Genomic DNA, 24,507 nt, shown 5'->3' with positions numbered 1-24,507 from the left:
ACATCAGATACATGCGCCATATACACAGCGGCGCACACCAGATACATGCGCCATATACACAGATGCACACCAGATACATACGCCATATACACAGCGGCGCACATCAGATACATGCACCATATACACAGAGGCGCACACCAGATACATGCGCCATATACACAGAGGCGCACATCAGATACATGCGCCATATACACAGAGGCGCACACCAGATACATGCGCCATATACACAGATGCGCACATCAGATACATGCGCCATATACACAGATGCGCACATCAGATACATGCGCCATATACACAGATGCGCACATCAGATACATGCATCATATCCACAGCGGCGCACATCAGATACATGCGCCATATACACAGCGGCGCACACCAGATACATCCGCCATATACACAGAGGTGCACACCAGATACATACGCCATATACACAGCGTCGCACACCAGATACATACGCCATATACACAGCGGCGAACACCAGATACATGCGCCATATACACAGATGCGCACATCAGATACATGCGCCATATACACAGCGGCGCACACCAGATACATGCGCCATATACACAGATGCGCACATCAGATACATGCGCCATATACACAGCGGCGCACACCAGATACATGCGCCATATACACAGAGGCGCACATCAGATACATGCGCCATATACACAGATGCGCTCACCAGATACATGCGCCATATACACAGAGGTGCACACCAGATACATGCGCCATATACACAGCGGCGCACATCAGATACATGCACCATATACACAGATGCGCACACCAGATACATGCACCATATACACAGATGCGCACACCAGATACATGCACCATATACACAGCGGCGCACACCAGATACATGCGCCATATACACAGCGGCGCACACCAGATACATGCGCCATATACACAGATGCAAACACCAGATACATACGCCATATACACAGAGGCGCACGCCAGACACATACGCCATATACACAGCGGCGCACATCAGATACATGCACCATATACACAGAGGCGCACACCAGATACATGCGCCATATACACAGCGGCGCACACCAGATACATGCGCCATATACACAGATGCACACACCAGATACATGCGCCATATACACAGAGGCGCACACCAGATACATGCGCCATATACACAGAGGCGCACACCAGATACATGCGCCATATACACAGATGCGCACACCAGATACATGCGCCAAAAACACAGATGCGCACATCAGATACATGCGCCATATACACAGATGCGCACATCAGATACATGCACCATATACACAGATGCACACATCAGATACATGCGCCATATACACAGATGCGCACATCAGATACATGCACCATATACACAGCGGCGCACATCAGATACATGCGCCATATACACAGCGGCGCACATCAGATACATCCGCCATATACACAGAGGTGCACACCAGATACATACGCCATATACACAGCGTCGCACACCAGATACATACGCCATATACACAGTGGCGCACACCAGATACCTGCGCCATATACACAGATGCACACATCAGATACATGCGCCATATACACAACGGCGCACACCAGATACATGCGCCATATACACAGATGCGCACATCAGATACATGCGCCATATACACAGCGGCGCACACCAGATACATGCACCATATACACAGAGGCGCACACCAGATACATGCGCCATATACACAGAGGCGCACATCAGATACATGCGCCATATACACAGAGGCGCACACCAGATACATGCGCCATATACACAGATGCGCACATCAGATACATGCGCCATATACACAGATGCGCACATCAGATACATGCGCCATATACACAGATGCGCACATCAGATACATGCATCATATCCACAGCGGCGCACATCAGATACATGCGCCATATACACAGCGGCGCACACCAGATACATCCGCCATATACACAGAGGTGCACACCAGATACATACGCCATATACACAGCGTCGCACACCAGATACATACGCCATATACACAGCGGCGAACACCAGATACATGCGCCATATACACAGATGCGCACATCAGATACATGCGCCATATACACAGCGGCGCACACCAGATACATGCGCCATATACACAGATGCGCACATCAGATACATGCGCCATATACACAGCGGCGCACACCAGATACATGCGCCATATACACAGAGGCGCACATCAGATACATGCGCCATATACACAGATGCGCTCACCAGATACATGCGCCATATACACAGAGGTGCACACCAGATACATGCGCCATATACACAGCGGCGCACATCAGATACATGCACCATATACACAGATGCGCACACCAGATACATGCACCATATACACAGATGCGCACACCAGATACATGCACCATATACACAGCGGCGCACACCAGATACATGCGCCATATACACAGCGGCGCACACCAGATACATGCGCCATATACACAGATGCAAACACCAGATACATACGCCATATACACAGAGGCGCACGCCAGACACATACGCCATATACACAGCGGCGCACATCAGATACATGCACCATATACACAGAGGCGCACACCAGATACATGCGCCATATACACAGCGGCGCACACCAGATACATGCGCCATATACACAGATGCACACACCAGATACATGCGCCATATACACAGAGGCGCACACCAGATACATGCGCCATATACACAGAGGCGCACACCAGATACATGCGCCATATACACAGATGCGCACACCAGATACATGCGCCAAAAACACAGATGCGCACATCAGATACATGCGCCATATACACAGATGCGCACATCAGATACATGCACCATATACACAGATGCACACATCAGATACATGCGCCATATACACAGATGCGCACATCAGATACATGCACCATATACACAGCGGCGCACATCAGATACATGCGCCATATACACAGCGGCGCACATCAGATACATCCGCCATATACACAGAGGTGCACACCAGATACATACGCCATATACACAGCGTCGCACACCAGATACATACGCCATATACACAGTGGCGCACACCAGATACCTGCGCCATATACACAGATGCACACATCAGATACATGCGCCATATACACAACGGCGCACACCAGATACATGCGCCATATACACAGATGCGCACATCAGATACATGCGCCATATACACAGCGGCGCACACCAGATACATGCGCCATATACACAGAGGCGCACATCAGATACATGCGCCATATACACAGATGCGCTCACCAGATACATGCGCCATATACACAGAGGCGCACACCAGATACATGCGCCATATACACAGAGGCGCACATCAGATACATGCGCCATATACACAGCGGCGCACATCAGATACATGCACCATATACACAGATGCGCACACCAGATACATGCACCATATACACAGATGCGCACACCAGATACATGCACCATATACACAGCGGCGCACACCAGATACATGCGCCATATACACAGAGGCGCACATCAGATACATGCGCCATATACACAGCGGCGCACATCAGATACATGCGCCATATACACAGATGCGCACACCAGATACATGCACCATATACACAGATGCGCACACCAGATACATGCACCATATACACAGCGGCGCACACCAGATACATGCGCCATATACACAGCGGCGCACACCAGATACATGCGCCATATACACAGAGGTGCACACCAGATTCATGCGCCATATACACAGATGCACACACCAGATACATGCGCCATATATACAGCGGCGCACACCAGATACGTCAGCCATATACACAGAGGCGCACATCAGAAACATGCGCCATATACACAGATGCGCACACCAGATACATGCGCCATATACACAGCTGCGCACATCAGATACATGCGCCATATACACAGATGCGCACACCAGATACATGCGCCATATACACAGCGGCGCACATCAGATACATGCGCCATATACACTGCGGCGCACACCAGATACATGCGCCATATACACAGCGGCGCACACCAGATACATGCGCCATATACACAGAGGCGCACACCAGATACATGCGCCATATACACAGCGGCGCACACCAGATACATGCGCCATATACACAGAGGCGCACACCAGATACATGCGCCATATACACAGATGCGCACACCAGATACATGCGCCAAAAACACAGATGCGCACATCAGATACATGCGCCATATACACAGATGCGCACATCAGATACATGCACCATATACACAGATGCGCACATCAGATACATGCGCCATATACACAGATGCGCACATCAGATACATGCACCATATACACAGCGGCGCACATCAGATACATGCGCCATATACACAGCGGCGCACATCAGATACATCCGCCATATACACAGAGGTGCACACCAGATACATACGCCATATACACAGCGTCGCACACCAGATACATACGCCATATACACAGTGGCGCACACCAGATACCTGCGCCATATACACAGATGCACACATCAGATACATGCGCCATATACACAACGGCGCACACCAGATACATGCGCCATATACACAGATGCGCACATCAGATACATGCGCCATATACACAGCGGCGCACACCAGATACATGCGCCATATACACAGAGGCGCACATCAGATACATGCGCCATATACACAGATGCGCTCACCAGATACATGCGCCATATACACAGAGGCGCACACCAGATACATGCGCCATATACACAGAGGCGCACATCAGATACATGCGCCATATACACAGAGGCGCACACCAGATACATGCACCATATACACAGATGCGCACACCAGATACATGCACCATATACACAGATGCGCACACCAGATACATGCACCATATACACAGCGGCGCACACCAGATACATGCGCCATATACACAGAGGCGCACATCAGATACATGCGCCATATACACAGCGGCGCACATCAGATACATGCGCCATATACACAGATGCGCACACCAGATACATGCACCATATACACAGATGCGCACACCAGATACATACACCATATACACAGCGGCGCACACCAGATACATGCGCCATATACACAGCGGCGCACACCAGATACATGCGCCATATACACAGAGGCGCACACCAGATTCATGCGCCATATACACAGATGCACACACCAGATACATGCGCCATATATACAGCGGCGCACACCAGATACGTCAGCCATATACACAGAGGCGCACATCAGAAACATGCGCCATATACACAGATGCGCACACCAGATACATGCGCCATATACACAGCTGCGCACATCAGATACATGCGCCATATACACAGATGCGCACACCAGATACATGCGCCATATACACAGCGGCGCACATCAGATACATGCGCCATATACACTGCGGCGCACACCAGATACATGCGCCATATACACAGCGGCGCACACCAGATACATGCGCCATATACACAGAGGCGCACACCAGATACATGCGCCATATACACAGCGGCGCACACCAGATACATCCGCCATATACACAGATGCGCACCCCAGATACATGCGCCATATACACAGATGCGCACCCCAGATACATGCGCCATATACACAGATGCGCACACCAGATACATGCGCCATATACACAGATGCGCACCCCAGATACATGCGCCATATACACAGATGCGCACACCAGATAGACACATCATACACAAACACCATAGACATGAACTATACACAAACGCGCACACATCATAGACAAACGTACAATAAACATGCACACCATATACATACTGTACAGTCCAGACCAGATGCACACACACCAGATGTACGCAGTGTAAACAAACACTATATATGTCCCAATCACACAAATACCATGCACCACACATACTATGTATTTGCACCATACACATACAGACATAGCACACATTATTGCATCAGCTGGTGCATTACAACGGGTGAGAGTGTGTGTGTGTGTGTGTGTGTGTGTGTGTGTGTATACACACACCATGTATATATACAAATACACACAGCATACATGCATTGTGTGTGTATCTGTGTATATATAACAAAAAAAGTGTTAAGTTGAGAGATTGTCATGGTCCCTGAGGCCCCCCTGCTGGTGACCCTAATATTTAGTGCCAGATCCACAGAGGTGCCTTTTCAGAGGGGGCCTGCCGGAGGCCGGTGAAAGGAAGGCCCCTGATAACATGCACCTCCACAGGCCTCCTCCAGCAGGCCCCCTCTGACAGGCACCTCCGCAGGCCTCATGCATCAGGCCCCCTCTGACAGGCACCTCTGCAGGCACCCTCTAGCACACCCTTCCACAGGCCTCTAGCAGGCCCCCTCCATCCCATAAGGCTGCAGGTAGGCATACTCAGCCCAGCCCCCCCCTGTTGTGGCCCTAACTGCCCCCCAGGCCCATATTTCCTCCTCCCTCTCCCCCAGGGCCATACCTAACCCCCCCCCTCCTCCCCATGCCCAAAATGTAATAGTTGCATTATTTTTCACTTCCATGGGCAAGGCTCATGGGGGCCAACTAGTTTATACCTTGCCGATGCAATGTAAAAAATGCTGTATGGTGCTCAAAAACATAGATCAAAAGCTGCAATAAAGTCCTTCAACAGAATAATTCCATGTGTAGAGATCCTAGGGGTACCAGGAGCATTAAACCAAACCAAAATCCTGTTGGATATAACACCTATTTCCACTATGGCACGATGGCCTGGATGGAGTTCCACTATTGTAAGTAACAACTCCCACTAGCTAGTGTCCAGTCAGATATATCGCTGTGGAACAATAAGGTGTAAGATGTAAGAGTAATATTACTCACGGCTGGGTGGTCTTCCTGGTATACCTCCTCCGGTAGGTGCATCCGGTCTTCCAATGGTCACAGCAAACAATATAGGAAGGTTGGAGCACAACTGAATACAGGGTGGAAAAAACAATCTGCAAGAGAGTGTGTGTCTCAAAAAGGTTTAATGGATCAAACCATAAACATACAGTGAGCCCACGGGCCCCCACCAACGCGTTTCGAGCAACGCTCTTTATCAAGGTGCGTTGCTCGAAACGGGTTGGTGGGGGCCCGTGGGCTCACTGTATGTTTATGGTTTGATCCATTAAACCTTTTTGAGACACACACTCTCTTGCAGATTGTTTTTTCCACCCTGTATTCAGTTGTGCTCCAACCTTCCTATATTGTTTGCTATACCTTGCCGATGGCCTGCCAGTGCCTTAAAGCGGCCCTGTCACCCAGTGGGATTTTGAAACAAATCACTTGAATTTTCCTCTTCTCCTAATCTTCACCTTACTTTACCCACCTACAACTCCGAATTAATAATATTTCCCCAATTCCCTCTCTGCTAAATCCAAATCAGTTCCCAGGATTCCACCCCAGAGGTGGCAGCATGAATGCCCGTGCAGTATAATTGTAAAGACTCTTAGAAGTTGAAGACGCTGTATAAATAAATATTTGATCTTTAAGTCAGATTTTTTTTATATATATATGTAACGGGTATTCCCCCCCCCCAATCGCAGATCTGATGTGGGTGCAAGGAACATTCGGTGTTACCATGGGTGTGGTGCTTTACCTGTTGGCTCACAGGAGGGCTGAGCTTCCGCCACGGGGAACCTGGGGCAATATATACTAGGGGTAACCACTTACTCGATACAGCGCCTCCACCTGCGATGGCTCCCACCATAGGGGGAGTGGTTCCTCGCAGGACACATACAAATAACCAATACACAGTGATATATAATAACTAGTGACTTTACTAACATGCAAGACAACATCTCACAGCAATACCATAATAACCTGTGTCCCTCTCTAGAGGAGACACTTACTGCGTCGCGCAGGACGCTTCCCCAACACCAGGTGATCCCACCCAGTGTCCCGAGAATCCCCACCCAATGTCCCGCACTCTTGGAGAGAACGTGGGTGACTGCGCAGCCACTATTAAACTAAGGGCCCGTTGGTGCACTTGTTGATTTAATAGTACCTGCCCGTGCTCGGATCTCCAACTGGCTTCACAAAGGATCCGACGACCGAAGAACACCGGAACCACCTCCAGGACGATCCCACCCGGAGGACTGCTGCAGCCGCAACGATGAACTGCGCCCACCTCAATGCACGGAGGCAGCGCCCGCTGAGTCCCTAACTGACTTCACTAACTACCTGGACAATACTGTACTATAGGCCGTCCCTACAGCACAGCAACCTTGATGGCTTAGGGGAAACTCCTAGGGGCCTATATGGGTAATAACCTGCCCCACTCCCCTAACTCTTCCCAGTCCTGACTATTTCTTAACTGATCCCAGCGCCTGCAGCAACAAGCTGTGACCCACTGGATGCTGCAGCCAACGTGCTGCGCAACACTGCGCCTGCCTGTCAGACCTCACGGCACTGACAGCCGTGACCCTGACCAGACAGCACACTAACACTAAGGGCAGCGTCCCTATCTTGGGCCGTCCCTACTCAATTACCCACTAATCTGGTGGGGAGTTGGGGCCTACCAGGGGTGTGGGTACCTATCTGGGTGCAGGAGCTGCACTCGCTCCCCGCACCCTTCCTTCCCACACAGCTCCCTGGCTCTGACTGACAAACCTGAGTGACAGGGTCCCTAACCTGAGGGCAGTCCTTGGCAACACTCACTCTAAGGGTACTTAAAGCTATCTCGGGCCCTGGGGGTGCTGGCCTAGTACAGGGAGTCCCTGACTCCTGTACCCTACCTCCTTCCCTGGGCTGCTCCTGGCTCTGACTGCCTAGCGTGGGCTCAGCGCGCGAATTGTATCCACTTGCTTTTAGGAAGCTCCTAAGCCCTATTGGCTCCCTGGCATCACGTGGGGCGCGCAGAGGCTCATGGGACTCGTAGTCCCTACCTAGAGCCTTCCCGAATAGGCTAGGGCTTCGCTGGCTTTTCCTACTCTCTTCTGCGCATGCGCGAGCTCCCTGGAGTCCTCCCGGCGCTCCTAGCCCTTGCGCATGCGCAACACACCTCTCACTGGCGGCGCCCTGCTCTGTGAGCCGCCGGGACCACGGCAACGCGATCGCGGCCTTAGCGACGGCCCGATCGCGTCCCCGGCAACCGGCCTGCACTAGGGGGCAGCGTGCTACTCCCTGTTCTGGCCCTACACTCGCGCGATGCTTACCTAACTCTGGGGGTCTACCTGCGCATGCGCTCCCACTGCACATGCGCGAGCTAAGGGGTAATGGCGGCACCCTCACCGCCCGGCTCCGGGATCGCTGGGAGTCCCGTGATGCACCTGCGGCCTTGGCAACCGGCCACACGCGTCCCCGGCAACCCCAGAGCCGGGACCTGACCGCCCTCACCTCTGTGATCGCAGGACTCGGCGGCACCCGCGATCGGACACGAGGTGAGGGGGGTGCTGCTGTGCAGGGGAGACCTGGCTACATATATATATATATATATATATATATATATATGCAAATATAACTGTATGCTCATCTGCATGTCTTAGGCAGGTCTGCAACCCCGCCTTTCCCCATTATCACCCAGCATACAGCACTTCCACTGCAGCAAGGGATTCTGGGAAATGACATGCAAATGAGCACACAGTGTCACTTTTTGCCTCAATAACCATTTTTAACATGGTTCCCTATAGGCTTAAGCTTGCTGCATGGTCACAGCTTTGAGCACAGCCAGGGTTAAGGTGCATACCCAGAAAACCACCCACAGACAGCCGTTTCAACCTTGATGGGTCTCATCAGTGTGGGGTTGATTTTACTGGGAATGCAAGAGAGGCTATGGGATAGGCTAAACCATAATACAGAGTTAAGTTATGGTGAGTAAAAAAAGTGACAAAAACCCTCCACAGGAAAGCAAATATGCAAATATAACTGTATGCTCATCTGCATGTCTTAGGCAGGTCTGCAACCCCTAAGCAACCCCTATATATATATATATATATAAAAGCCCTTTTCTTTCCTTCAGTAATTTACCCATCCCCTTGTGTGTTTTATATTGGTGGGAAAGCCCATTAAGTTGCAGGCATTGTAAGTCTTTGGAAAGGTGATGTCCACTGTAAAAGAAAATCCTTTCTGGTCCAGCGCACAGAAATGAGATGGCTGAGCAGCTACAATGTATCCCAGGAGTTGCTGGGGTGTATAGACTTCTTGAAGGAGTTTATAAAAGTACAGAACCATTAAACAGAGCAGTCTGCACTCTGTACCACTCTCTCCTGCGCTGACGTTGCTCTCTCTCTCTCTTCTTCTGGCCCTTTCAGTGGTAAAATGGCCCTGTGTGCTCCCTTTGAATGAATTATTGAATTTGCTCAGAGCCTTACACACAGCGGTCTCAGGACATCGCAGAAGAGCATTATAACAAAAGGTAAAGCTTTTAAAGCAGTGATCCATTCAAAAACTGCTATCTGACACCATTTGAACCTGCTTGTATATTCCTAAATTCAAATACTTTCTGGGTAAGCTACCTGTCTATCTGAACAAGCTCCTCACCCCTACCACATGCAGCACTTATTACCTTAGATCTGCTCCAAAAGACTGTTCATGGTCCCAAGGTTCCGCAAAGTATCCGGCCGCTCCTCCTCCTCTTACCATGCACCCCAAAACTGGGACAGTCTACCAGAGACTCTCACAGCCAACACCAGTCTTAGGCCTCGGCCAAGGTACTTGCTTGCTGGCAGAGGCGCGCTCCCGCTCAGCACTGAGCCCCTACAGCCGCAATTAGAGCGGCTTTAGTAGGGGCTCGCCTACGCTTCCGCAAGCGCGTGGAAGCTTAGGTCTTAGGGCGTGACGTCACTGGCCCGCCCCCGGCCCGCCCCCTGACGGCGCGCAGGGAAAGCACCCGCTTTCCCTGAGCCTCAGCGCGCCTCAGCACGCCAGCGGGGAGCTTGGCCGAGGCCTAAGTTATTTCAAAACTAAAGCTGTCTCACATGTTAACATCTGTAACTTTTACGTACGCCGTTAACATAAATTATTATCTCTTACTGTGCATGAAATGTCTTGTATATAATGTATAACCATATTCACTAAATGTAACTATGTAATTGTAACCATGTATCTGTCATCATAACTCTGTGCCCAGGACATACTTAAAAATGAGAGGGATTACTTCCTGGTAAAACATTTTATAAATAAATAAAAAATAAATAAGTTACCAAACCCTCAAAAACATCATCTCGGGGATGGATAAAAATTGAAACCGCAGTCAATATTAAATCCTTCAGCTGTATGAAAAAAAGAAAGAAGGAGGTTTATGCTTGGGGAACAAGGCAGTATAAGAAAGGGGTTTTCTTAGGCCCATGCACAAACTGCATTTATGTGAATCCCAAACAAGGGATCTTTAAGCCATACTGAGAGCCTTCAACCTATTCACTGCAAAGGGTCCACCAAGTCATGGCTAAGGTGTGAGGCTCCAGGTCCTCCTGCACTAGTAGTTAAGGGTTTTCTTGTTTCTCTTCCAAATAAATGTAATCTGGGCGGACGTGGCTTCTGCCCTTCCACCGGATTGGAGTCTACAGACTTTTAAAAGATTTCAGAGGCTCGGCAGGGTTTTCCTTGTAAATCTGGGCAAGATGTAACTCCGAACTAAAATAATGTCCATTGTAAAAGAAAAGCCTTTCTGCTCCAGTGAACCAAAATGAGCCGGTTTTAAACCATAGCCCCCGGAGCCGCCGGGCTGCTTAAATCATAAAGAATGAGAAAAGGAGCTGAGCTGGAGCATAGGAAGTCCACTGAACCAGGAAGGGACCAGAGGGAACGCACTGCAATTAAAGACCAGGCTCTCTCATTCCATTAACCTCTGCTGTGCCAGAGGGGCCTGGCTGCCACACATTACACAGCAAACACTGTGTTCTTTTCACAGGGGCCGATCAGATACTCATTGTTCCATTCTAACTAAGGGTTAACCTTACTAACTGATTCATTGGACATGCAAGAAAATGTCCAGCAGCTTCATACATACTGTAGGGGGTTAGTCATGAAACGGTGATAGTGCTATTTGGGGCACTAATGCAGGGACATTCCTTTTTACTTGAATGGGAGTTTCTATGGGATAGTGCCCTGATTGGCACTATCAGAGCTGTTTTTTTTTTTTAACTCTTTATTTTCCAGTTTTCAAAATTACAAGATAGGTGGGGGAGGGTACAGGAGAAAGAAGGGGGGAACAGAGGGGTTCGGTTAATTACGGGGGAGCATAGTACAGAGTATGACAGAATAGACAGTGTTATAATGGTACATACGTCTCATGTTTACTATGGATATACAACAATTTAGAAGGGGCGGGGTCGGGCATACTGTGGGAGGCATATGGGGGTGCAATGGGTGGGAGTGGGGCTCTATCAGAGTGTAATGAATAACCCCTCTGTACCCCCAAAGTGATGCAAGCGCACAAGCAGATTTATCAGAGAAAAGGAAAATCTCATTGAAAGTAGTGCGATTTATGCTGGCCATTGCCAGTACTGCCTCAGACGACCGATAAATGAGCTTCGTATCGCACATGTAATCGGTGACAACATCTTCGTTGTATATACTGGCAAGAAAGCAAAGAACAATGGGGTCACAGTGCCTGGGATAAGTGGGGGTAATGGAAATTGGAGGAGCGCCTTTAATTCCCATGAGGATGACATGTCTGGTCCGTGCCCACACAAGGTACAGCGAACGCATTACCCAAGCCTTGTGTGATTTGATTTCCAATAACACCGTGTGCTCCACCCAACTTTACTCATTAATTCCCTGGGAAAGGCGGGTGTGAATGGTATGGGTGCGAGCACGTAACCTGCAATGTGTTTGCAAACAGTGGAAGAAGGGAGGTCGGAGAATACAAAAACAAAAACTCTTCCTTGTAACCTTCTCTAAGATCAGTGGCTATTGAAATAATAAGTGGGAACAGCTGTGCTTCCTCATTATGCATCCCAGGATTGATTTATATTGTGAGCTGAGCTATTTTTTCAGCTGGTTCCTTTGGGTATAAATATATATGGAAGCACCCAACATATTAACTGTTCTTCACGTCCCACTTAACCCCTTTTACCCCCAGGAGCTCCTATAACAGATTGTTTTGCAATGCATTGCAAGCCTTCCTGGAAGTGGAAGGGTTCCATCCCTATACTTCCCATCATTGAAAGACTTATTCTACATTAGCCAAAGAGGCCAATCGCGCCGTTTTCAGCCAACGTTCCCCATTGGGGAATTTCTGCCGAAACGGATTCGAACGGCTTCTTCTGGTAATATAGATCAAGCCTCTCAATGTTAGGAGAACAATTTTAAGAGAGATTATTATGGTACTAAGGCTGGCATTCATCAAGCCGTGATGCGGCTATCACACCCCGATCTGGTGGTAACTGACATTGACTTGAATCCCGGCCTAACTCCATCATGGCATCTCCATGGCTACTTCATACTTTTCACTTCTGCTCTTTGTCCTCTGATACTTGAGCATTCATGTAGAACATGGGAGGGCCAACTCGAGTCCTCTGAGGCCACCAACAGGTCAGAATATCCCTGCTTCAGCACAGGTGGCTCAATCAGTCCCTGCTTCAGCACAGGTGGCTCAATCAGTCCCTGCTTCGGCTCAATCAGTGACTCAGTCTTTGACTGAGCCACCTGTGCTGAAGCAGGAATACCCTGAAAATCTGACCTGCTTGTGGTCCTTGAGGACTGAAGTTGCCCCCCCCCCCCAATGTAGAGTTAGACAGACATGCAGCAAACAAACGTGTGACAGGCCCATATACAATACTCTGTGAAGCCACTTCCATGCGCTTGACCAGATTTGAGTCCCATTAATTTGAATAGAGCCTAAGGGGTTTATTCTTTAACTGCCGAAGCAGCTGACTGGGCTTTTTTTCAGCTACAATTCCCCATTGACTGTAACGAGGAATTTTGGCCGAAAATGGTCCACTGGGCTGCTTTGGCGTACAGTATATAGAATAAGCTCCTAAGTCCCAGTGCATCTTCATATTGAATAGGAACCAATCATTTTAGTGTTTATTATGGAGAGGAGAAATACATTGTGGAAGCCGCCATCTTAAATATCCACAAAATAATGCATTTTATGAGGATCATGGATCAAACTTTCCCTGGTGTCATACTGGTGGCAACAACGTTGCCCAGATATACTGTATTAAAGAGAAAAAAAGTCCACTGCTTATATCATGACCCATATCATGTGTATTTTCTATGTATGCCAAATATCTACATTCCTGTTCTACACATCAGTGCCCTCTAAAAATCACAGTATTTTCTCTACTGCACTAAATGGACTTGTATTCAGTATTATTTATCAAATGTTTTACCATTAAGTAATACATTGAGAGTTACCTCTCGTATTCAAGTATGTCCTGGGCATAGAGTTATGATGACAGATACATGGTTACATTAAATGAACAGGGTTATACATTATGTATTAAGACATTGCATGAACAGTTAAAGACAATATATGTTATAGGCGTATGTAACAGATACAGACCAGATTAAAGTGTGAGACAGCTTTAGTTTTGAAAGAACTTAGACTGGTGGCGGTTGTGAGAGTCTCCGGGAGACTGTTCCAGTTGTGAGGTGCACAGTAAGAGAAGGAGGAGCGGCCGGATACTGTGCTGAACCTTGGGACCATGAACAGTCTTTAGGATTCAGACCTCAGGTGATAAATGCTGCGTGTGGTTGGGATGAGGAGCTTGTGCAAAGTATATATGCAAAGGACACATAATTAGGCCATTATGACACATAATATTTGTGTATATGACTGTATTTGTTAACACACACACACATATATATATATACATATATATATATATATACATATGATATATATATATATATATATATATATATATATATATATATATATATATATATATATATATAGAGACACACCATATGTTCTGTTTATTTACCTTCATCTCCTTTATGCAAGATCATAGATGCACAACTATATCACGGATATCCATCACTCCACATTGTAAAGCTCCTCGCATTAATTGCGTAGAAGCTGCCGTTGGTCCTTCTACCATCTGTTATAAACCTGTTCTCCTTTCACTGGCTACCACATTCCATACTGAGCGGCACCTGGGATGCTTAACTGCTTCAGTGCCAGGCGGCGTTTTCAAAGCATCGCTACGGAAAGCAGGCCCGAGCTCTAGTGCAGGAGTGGCCATCTCCAGTCCTCAAGTGCCACCAGCAGGTCAGGTTTAAAGGACATCCCTGCTTCTGCACAGGTGGCCCAATCAGTGGCTCAGTCTTTGACTGAGCCACCTGTGCTGACGCAGAAACTGAGTCACCTTGTGCTGAAGCAGGCACTGATTGAGCCACCTGTGCTGAAGCACAAATATCCTTAACACCTGACCTGTTGGACTGGAGTTGGCCAGCCCTGCTGTAGTGCCACAAAAGGCTTTAAGGCTGGACAAATGACCGTCCAGCCCTCCTAAGCCTGTCACAGGGAAGCTTATGCAGCACAACAGAAGCGGTGTATTCCCAAAAGAAGTGCGACATTCAGTAGGCAGTGAAGGAATCCTCTGTATCTTCTTATACCTCAATACAAAAATAAAGGGCTCTCCACGCCCTACCAGAGTTCTGGGCCCACTGTGTAGGACAAGGCAGTAAAGTCAGATTTCACAAAGTACCCGTTGATATCTTGAGTGACAATGTCAGAGAGGCCTTTGTGTCAAGGTCATGTTGGTGCATTTTCATCCGTTGTCACCATCATTTTCATGGTGTAAGTGCACCTATGGGTTCAGCTGCTTTTCCTTTGAGCGGCAACTGCAGAACCTTATAAGTCATTTGCATCCGTCACAATTCTGGCAGAGAAGGGCCTAGTGCCACCCTCTGTGCAGTGACCTGCAGAATGCTGGGGTTATGCATGGACGTGTGTTCTGTGTTCTGTGTTGAAATAGTGATAGCAATGCTGCTTTTTTATTTTATTTTAATGGTCCAGCAGGGGGCAGCGTGATACAAGCGTTCCCAATCTCGGATATCAGCCCTAATAAAGTAAATAGGTGATTTATATTGATCTTCCAGATCCATTTTTATTTAAAAAAAAAAAAACATTTAAAGCACATTGAAAATTAAGAGGTTTATTTTAACTTTCATAAATAAGTGATTTTTTTTTTTCTCTCTCTCAAGACACTTGAAAAGTTCCCTAAGTGTAGAGCATGAAGGTTTTCAGTGATACGGATCACATCTGTGATTTGTACATAATCTGTAACTTTACAGGTGCACCCTTTCTGGGTGAACAAAAAAAAAACACGCACACAAATGTAATCTCTTTATAGTAGTTGTGGCATCAATCCACTCCTAGGTTAAAGCGCTGAAGCATCTCTGAAACGAGACAATAGGGCGCTGTACCAATGAGACGCAGTGAAGACCGCAGACCGCGTCCGTGACTCGCTATTCTATCACGGAACGTTTGCATCACATTTTAAGAAACGTACGTTTCTTCACGACCAGGTAAAAGTGAAGCTAGCACATTTCTGGAAGGCGCATGCGCGACTGGTTAACACAAGTAAACAATATATGAAGTCAAATGCAATCAGTCCCTGTTTCAGCACAGGTGGCTTAATCTTCGACTGAGCCTCTGATTGATCCACCTGTGCTGCAGCTGGGCTATACTGAAAACCTGACCTGTTGGGGGTTGGGGGGGGGAGGTTGAGGACAGGAGTTGAGCCCCCGGCACTAAGGCGCGCTATGCAGTACTAATGTTTGTTTTGGGGGGCACGGTATGTTTCTTTAGCTTTTCAGATTTATGGGGGTGATTCTATATATTTCTAATCAGGGATTCAGGCCATTTTGGGTCAAAAACTGCTGGAATGGCCACTTCGGAGTGTGTAAAATTAACCCCTTAGTTGTATAATCCCATTTGTGACTTCAGAGAGGTCGTCTTCCAAAAAAACGAAATAAGTGAGATTTGGGGTTTCTCGAGCGCTCAAAAGAAATGTCACGCTGCCTTTGTTTGCGTTAGTATATTGTTTGCATATCTGCTTATTTGCATGTTGTTTCCCAGAACCACCAGGTGCAGTGGAAGCACTGTGTGCTAAGAGATAATGGGGCAGGGCAGGGCAGGGTTGCAGACCTGTCTGAGACATGTGAATGTACTCACACGCGGGGTTTTTATTTGATGTTTAAAAGGTAACATAGTTTTGATGATTTGAACTATTTATGCTGTCTGCAGTTATTCCGGACTTATTTGTGCTTTTCTGCAGAACTGCGCACTCTGGGAGGGTCCCGGATAAGCAGGGAAAGGGTTAAGGATCCAGGTATACAATGGTGGAGCAGAACCCAGGTTTCTTATCACTGTCCCATCACACATTCTCCATCTCTTTGTTTCCTAGCTTCTTCCCTCCTGCTCAGTAAAATCAATACAGGCGCCTGGAACGCAAGAACAAAGAGCCTCTTTGTATGGTAGGTGTTAACCACCTGGGCTGCAGGATCTTTCAAATGTGTCTGGTTCACCAGGCGAATCATTCATCAAGGTGCAAGGGGTGACTGGTGTTATGCAATGGGAATCTTTGGAGAGGTGTTCCTAACTTGAGGACTCAGTACATCAGAACACCCTCCTACTGCCTCTGTACGTTCTTCCTACCAACCAATTAGACTGTAAGCTCTTCGGGTGGGGGCTCCTTTTCCTAAATGTTACTTTTATGTCTGAAGCACTTATTCCCTTGATGTGTTATTTACATTAATGGCACTATATAAATAAAGACATACATACATACATACGTACCTAAAATATTACAGCTGCTATAAAAGGGGAAATCTAAAAAAAAAAACTAAACAATTGAGATACTGGAGATATAAAAAGAGATGGAACTTGCGTTTTTATAACAATGTGATACCTACCATCTTACTCCGTTCAACTGTGGATGTGACCCGGTCTGGCCCTTTTCATATCTAACTCCATGATATTAACGTTGTTAACAGACTAGCACAGGGGTGGCCAATTCCAGTCCTCGAGGGCCACCAACATGTCAGGCTTTAAGGATATCCCTGCTTCAGCACACATGGCTCAATCAGTGGCTCAGTCATTGACTGAGCCACCTGTGCTGAAGCAGGGATATTCTTAAAACCTGACCTGTTAGTGGCCCTTGAAGACGGGACTTGGCCACCCCCTGGACTAGCTAATGAGAAAAGAAACCCAGGCCAGGATCATTACCACCCTGACCCGGAATTAGTTGGCAGGGGTAATCACGCGCTGTCACTTCATCAGGGGTTTATACTTCTTCCACTCAACCCTAAGTATTTATTGGGGCTCCCAATGAAGTTCAGCCATTTATGAAACTGGAAGTATTGGAGAGGCTGCAGGGTATGGATATCCATGGCTAATTCTTCCTAAAACCATGCTCTTCTCCCCAGGATGTTGTACATGAAAAAGACAGGTATGCGCTATACAAGAGAAGCCAAAGCCGGAGGGATTAGCAGTGGTTTTCAGTAGGTCCTGTACATTCTATTCATCATATTGTATATTTCATCCTGTGTTGCTTCCATTATTGATATGAACATTTTTGTGACACGTTTGACATTTTGTTTTATTGGAAGGATATAGTCTGCCTTTGACTATTGCCAGGCTGCAGCCCTGTAATTGCAGTGTCCGTGTTTGTTTGTGCGTCTGCCTTTCTTTTTCTCCGTTGCCCGTATTCCTATCAGCGATGCTTTAGACTGTGAAAGGTTGGTGGTGCTCATAATTGGCAGCACTTTGAGAAATGAGTTTTGCTTTGCTCTAGGTGCTCCTAAAAGTGGCCAATTACACAGTTCCAGGGAAGACCCACTGAGCGTCAAAACCAGTCACCACCATCAGGAGAGTGGCAAGAAATGAAAGCATGCAGTATGAGGGTCACATATGGGGCGGAATGTTTCCAAATTGGGACAATGCAGTGTAGCCCAAGAAATATTCACTACTCCATCCTCTAGGCTGGGGGGTGGCCAACTCCAGTCTTCAAGGCCCACCAACAGCCGTAGGGTTGGCCAGGTGTCCAGTATTGAACCGGACTGTCCTGTATTTGGACACTCTGCCCAGTAAGAAATGAGAGGTAATACTGGAAATGTATGTGTATACCGGTATTACCTCTCTGGACATAGTGACATGGCCGGCTTCGGGGGGCTGCGGGATTTCCCCCGAGCAGGGCTGCTGCTAGGGGGCTGGGCAGCTTCCTCCATGCTGGTTGGCTGCTGCTGAGTCATGCAGCCAATCAGGAGCCTGAGGGTTGGGCCAAGGTGAGGAGGAAACAGCATGGAGCAGAGTGTGTGTGTGTCTTGAGCGCGTTGCACCTTTCACTATTGTGTCCAGTATTTTTGGAGAGGCCGCCTGGCAACCCTACCAACAGGTCAAGTTTAAAGGATATCCCTGCTTCATCACAGGTGGCTCAGTCACAACAGACAAACAATTTCTTCAAAGTGCAGGTCTCAAAGTTTCAGGTCCCTGATGAAAGGTCCATATGGGAGCTGAAACGTTGTCTTTCCACTGTTCTTGGCTGTCACATAAAGTGGTGAATTTCATTATGAACTTGTGAGTAGAGATCTACTTTGTACAGCAAGGCCCCGCTTATCAGCGATCCGCCGATATGGCGGTACCGAGAAGGGGGCCGCCATGTCTGCGCATGCGCAGAACGAGCCGGTCCGAGGTCACACATGCGCAGAACGGACCGGTCTGTGGTCGCGCATGCGCAGAATGGGGTGTATGCCGAGGTTGCGCAGAAGGTGAGAATTGGCGGTCTGCGCATGCTCACACACCGAAAATCGCCGGTTCCGCTTTCCGGCGATTTTGGCTTTGCGGCGGGCCCTTAGAACGGAACCCGCCGCATGCCCGGGACCCTCCGGTATCTCTATATTTGAGGAGACCGGCACTTTGAAGAAATTGTTTGTCTGTGTTGTGTTGGCTGCACAAGCAGGTTTCTCCTGGCCTGAGGCTGTTTCCCTGTACTTTTGAAATGGTCAGTCAACAACTGACCCACTGATTGAGCCACCTGTGCTGAAGCAGAATATAAGAATATCAGGATATCCCTTATTTATATCCTTAAAACCTGACCTGTTGGTGACCCTTGAGGACTCTAGTTGGCCACCCCTGCTTTGGGCTCTTTGGCAAATGTACGAAATGTGCGAAACAGCGAACTGAAGTGGATTTAGGAAGGCAAGGTTACTGTCAGGCAGTTTGATTAACAATACAAAAATATAAGTAGGTATGTACTGTAATACTGTTTGTCAAGTGTCTTCTTCCCTTGGCATGGTGGCTTACAACATGTTGCGGGACAAGGACATATAACTGAATATAAGAACACACTTTCCATAGCTCGTTCACCAAAGACATCAGAGGCACATAACATTTTGAAGCCAGGTCAGATTAAATTGGCCATCGATGAATATGCTAAGAACATATACTTAATCTTCCCCATTTTCTCTACCAACCCTGTATGGCTACATATTGACTAAATTAAAACGTAAAAAATACCCCGCCCCCCCCATTGTGTCTATCCCAGGCTTTCGCGTGGTCTTTGACTAACTTTAGCACTAACTCTTCTGCTGGAACGCTTTTCCATGCATGCCCTACTCCTGTCAGTAAATAAATACTTCCTTACATGCCCCTGACTTTATCACATCCAGCTTCAAAGAATAGCCACTTGTCCTAGTGTTTCCTTGTCTCTGAACAATGCTTCTCCCCCGTACCTTGTTGATACCTTGAGGTATTCCCCTCTTACAGGTTCTTAGTGAGCAGCAGTGGATGCTTTTGTGAGAGAATGTAGAACAGGCGACCAATGAGGCAAAATACACCCATCATTAACCCCCTGCTTCCAACACAAAAAAACCCCATTATCTTGGCACCGTAATGATTACAATTACTGACACTGTTGGCTAGAAGTATGCCGCGAGCACCCTACATTACTGCCCTCTATCTCCCTTGTAGCATGATGTCTCATTACTCCGGTGCTCGCCATGCCTTTTTCTCACTGTACGACTGTCCTAGTTACCCAGGCAGTAAAACAGCCTTTTCCATGTGCGTATATTAAACAATTCCAGTACCCCATGCACGTTTACACTTGCTCAGCCAAAACATACAAATATTGGGTTTGGCAGCAAATGTGAGGGTGTCTATCCGACATCAGTCTGGTCCCACTTACTAATAACACTTCAGCCCCAGAATGGAATTTGGCTACCTGTTCAGCCCCAGGTTAGCCCTTTCTATGCCTCACACATAATGTAGTGATGCTTAAAGCATCGCTGCATGTTCATACTGTGTATCGCAAAGGATGTCCCTTGTAATGTTAAATAACTAGTGTACAGCTGTAACTTCATACAGACTGTCTCCACTGTCTATGACTGTCTGTAAACCCTGTCCTTTGGTGGGGAGAGGAGGGGGGGGGGGGGGGAGAGGTTGAAGCCACTTTCCTTCGGCACTGAAAGAGTTACAAAAGAAGTCACAGCTAGTTGTGGTAACTTGGCTGGTAACTTCCTGTGCTCAGAGATTATGGGAGGCCGAAATGAAAGATAGCACTGATGTTGCAAGAGTCCTGATATAAAATATATATATATATATATAAATATATATATATATATATATATATATGCAAATATAGCTGTATGCACAGCTATATTTGCATATTTGCTTTCCTGTGGAGGGTTTTTGTCACTTTTTTTACTCACCATAACTTAACTCAGTATATATATATATATATATATATATATACGCTAAGCTATTTAAATAAGCAGTGTTGTCTCCACTTTATTTAATGACTGTGACATTTAAGAAACATTTAATGCAAAGCTAATTGAATTCCCGAAACGCTGCTTTGAAATTGTCTGTCTTTGTGCTATATTAAAACAAGGCATTGTGATGGAGACCTGAGACGTGGTACCAGTTTCAGTTTAAGTGATATTCAGCGTTTGGAAGTGCCAGAGGACCTATTATTGGTTTACGTTTAAGAAACCTGCGTTTTTATTTCTTTTTAAAGAACCACGTCAGGTTACAAGTGGGCAGATCAACACGTTTTTTTGCCCCTCGGGCAGTGAAGGGGTTAAAAAAAATGAACCCTATTTTATAGCAGTAATAGGGTATGTGGAATGCTAGGGGCACAGCACCGAAAACATACAATCTAATAAGCACCAAAAATGTATAAACTGACTCAAAGCAAAAACTGCTCTACATGGGATCCCTTTGACGGCAACCAGATCCCTTCTCACAAAATGACCCTTAAAATCTCTCTTCCAGACAAGATATGGAATGTTAGAGGGGGAGGGACGTGTCCCAGTGTCACTGCATGTGAGGGGGAGGGAGGGGGAGTTTGGGCTAAAAAAACTCCTATCCAACAGAAGAAGAAAAATTCCCAAATTCCTTCTTCACATCAGCAAAAACCTTCCCCCAGCTGCCCCCTCACACCAACAGATCTCCTGATCAGAGAGAGAGAGAAAAGAGAGAGACGAGAGAGAAGAGAGAGAGAGAGAGAGAGAGAGAGAGAGAGAGAGAGAGAGAGAGAGAGAGAGAGAGAGAGAGAGAGAGAGAGAGAGAGAGAGAGAGAGAGAGAGAGAGAGAGAGAGAGAGAGAGAGAGAGAGAGAGAGAGAGAGAGAGAGAGAGAGAGAGAGAGAGAGAGAGAGAGAGAGAGAGAGATATTATGTACCAGTGAAAGGGAGTTTAGGAAAAGTACTTTGCTTTCCCTCCCCCTCCTGCCAGTGGAATGGTTCCTTCCCCTCTGGATTCATCATCCCTCTTGTTTCATTCCAAGACTTTTGTGTGTGTGTGAGAGAGAGAGAGACAGAGCAAGAAACGAGCTTTCCATGGGAAGGAATAATCAGGAGCTGAGCGGAGCGCAGAGATCTCAGCCCTTTGTGCGGGATATGGTTTGCCAGGAACGGTGACCAGCGAGGAGACACGGAGAGGACTGGGACAGAAAGCCCGTGTAGCATCACTCCGGAGCCAGGCTTGCGGAGAAGCGCCAGGGAGCATGCTTTGTCTTTGTATCTGGATCTTCACTCTGCCCGGCACACTTTCACAAGGTAAGACCCCCAGACCCATCTCACAAGCTAAGACCCCCAGACCCATCTCACAAGCTAAGACCCCCAGACCCATCTCACAAGCTAAGACCCCCAGACCCATCTCACAAGCTAAGACCCCCAGACCCATCTCACAAGGTAACACCCCAGACCCATCTCACAAGGTAACACCCCCAGACCCATCTCACAAGGTAACACCCCCAGACCCATCTCACAAGCTAAGACCCCCAGACCCATCTCCCAAGGTAAGACCCCCAGACCCATCTCACAAGGTAAGACCCCCAGACCCATCTCCCAAGGTAAGACCCCCAGACCCATCTCACAAGGTAAGACCCCCAGACCCATCTCACAAGGTAAGACCCCCAGACCCATCTCACAAGGTAACACCCCCAGACGCATCTCACAAGGTAACACCCCCAGACCCATCTCACAAGCTAAGACCCCCAGACCCATCTCCCAAGGTAAGACCCCCAGACCCATCTCCCAAGGTAAGACCCCCAGACACATTCCTTTTATTTTGTATCTTCACATCTTCAGATGAACCATTGTATGTTTCTGCGGCGAGCACTTTTTTTTTTAATCGATACCGTATGTATGTACTTTTGACGCTGCTTGGCCAGTCCCGTGGCGAGCACATTTTTTTTATTGATACCGTATGTATGGACTTTTGACGCTGTTTGACCAGTTCCTGTGGGTCGGACTTTATCGATACCTTGTGGGGGCATTCCTTTGGTACAGCACAGGGCACACTGTCAGTAACAGATGAGCAGGACACTGAGAAACAGCAGTGTTGGCAAACTGCACATAAGCCAACTTTGTCCCTTTTAGCCACTTCACCGTTGACCGTTGCTTTGTTAATTTAGATTGTAAGCTCTGCAGGGCAGGGGTTCCTTATGGCTAATGTTTACACCTCTGTTTGGTGGACTGTACCTAATTATTTCCTATGTCGTTTCTTCCAAGCACTGCATACCCTCCCTGTGGTACTTTTAACGAAAATATCCATCCATTCCCACTAATAGACATGTCTCTGCTTCGGAGATGGTTGCTTACCAGGGTACTGTGGCTCTCTTGCACGCTCTCGTAACCCCATCGTCACCGGAGAGAGCTGTCCCCCCTCTGTCAGTGAAGGGGTTAATGCTAACGGAAACCAGAGGGAAAGAGAGAAATGTCCATCCTAAATTTCACAGGAAGGGAAGTTTTCTCCTGTTCCATTACTCCCTCCCCCCCCCCACCCCATGTGCCTCTTCTCCATGTCCTGTCCATGTGGGCGTAAGGCAGGGGTGGTCAACGCCAGTCCTCAAGGGCCATCAACAGGTCAGGTTTTCAGGAGATCCCTGCTTCAGCGCAAGTGGCTCAGTCTTCAACAGCACCACCTGTGCTGAAGCTGGGATATCCTGAAAAACTGACCTGTTGGTGGCCCTTGAGGACTGGACTTGGCCACCCCCTGGCATAAGGCCTCATCTCTGCCTTTTGAAAACATAACTCCTGCAGGTTTTTTTTTTGTTTCTCTTCTGATCTCGATTGCGACTTTTTTTTTTTTTTTTTATCCCTTCACAATTAGCTGGCTGCTGGTCAGCATCTTACAACATCAATACACAGGCACAGTCTGTGCCAGGGTTCACAGTTGGCAACCACTTTCCGTTGAAC

This window comes from Ascaphus truei, chromosome 7, assembly GCF_040206685.1.
Source record: "Ascaphus truei isolate aAscTru1 chromosome 7, aAscTru1.hap1, whole genome shotgun sequence".
Classification (NCBI taxonomy): Eukaryota; Metazoa; Chordata; class Amphibia; order Anura; family Ascaphidae; genus Ascaphus; species Ascaphus truei.
Note: the sequence above shows the minus strand (reverse complement) of the source record.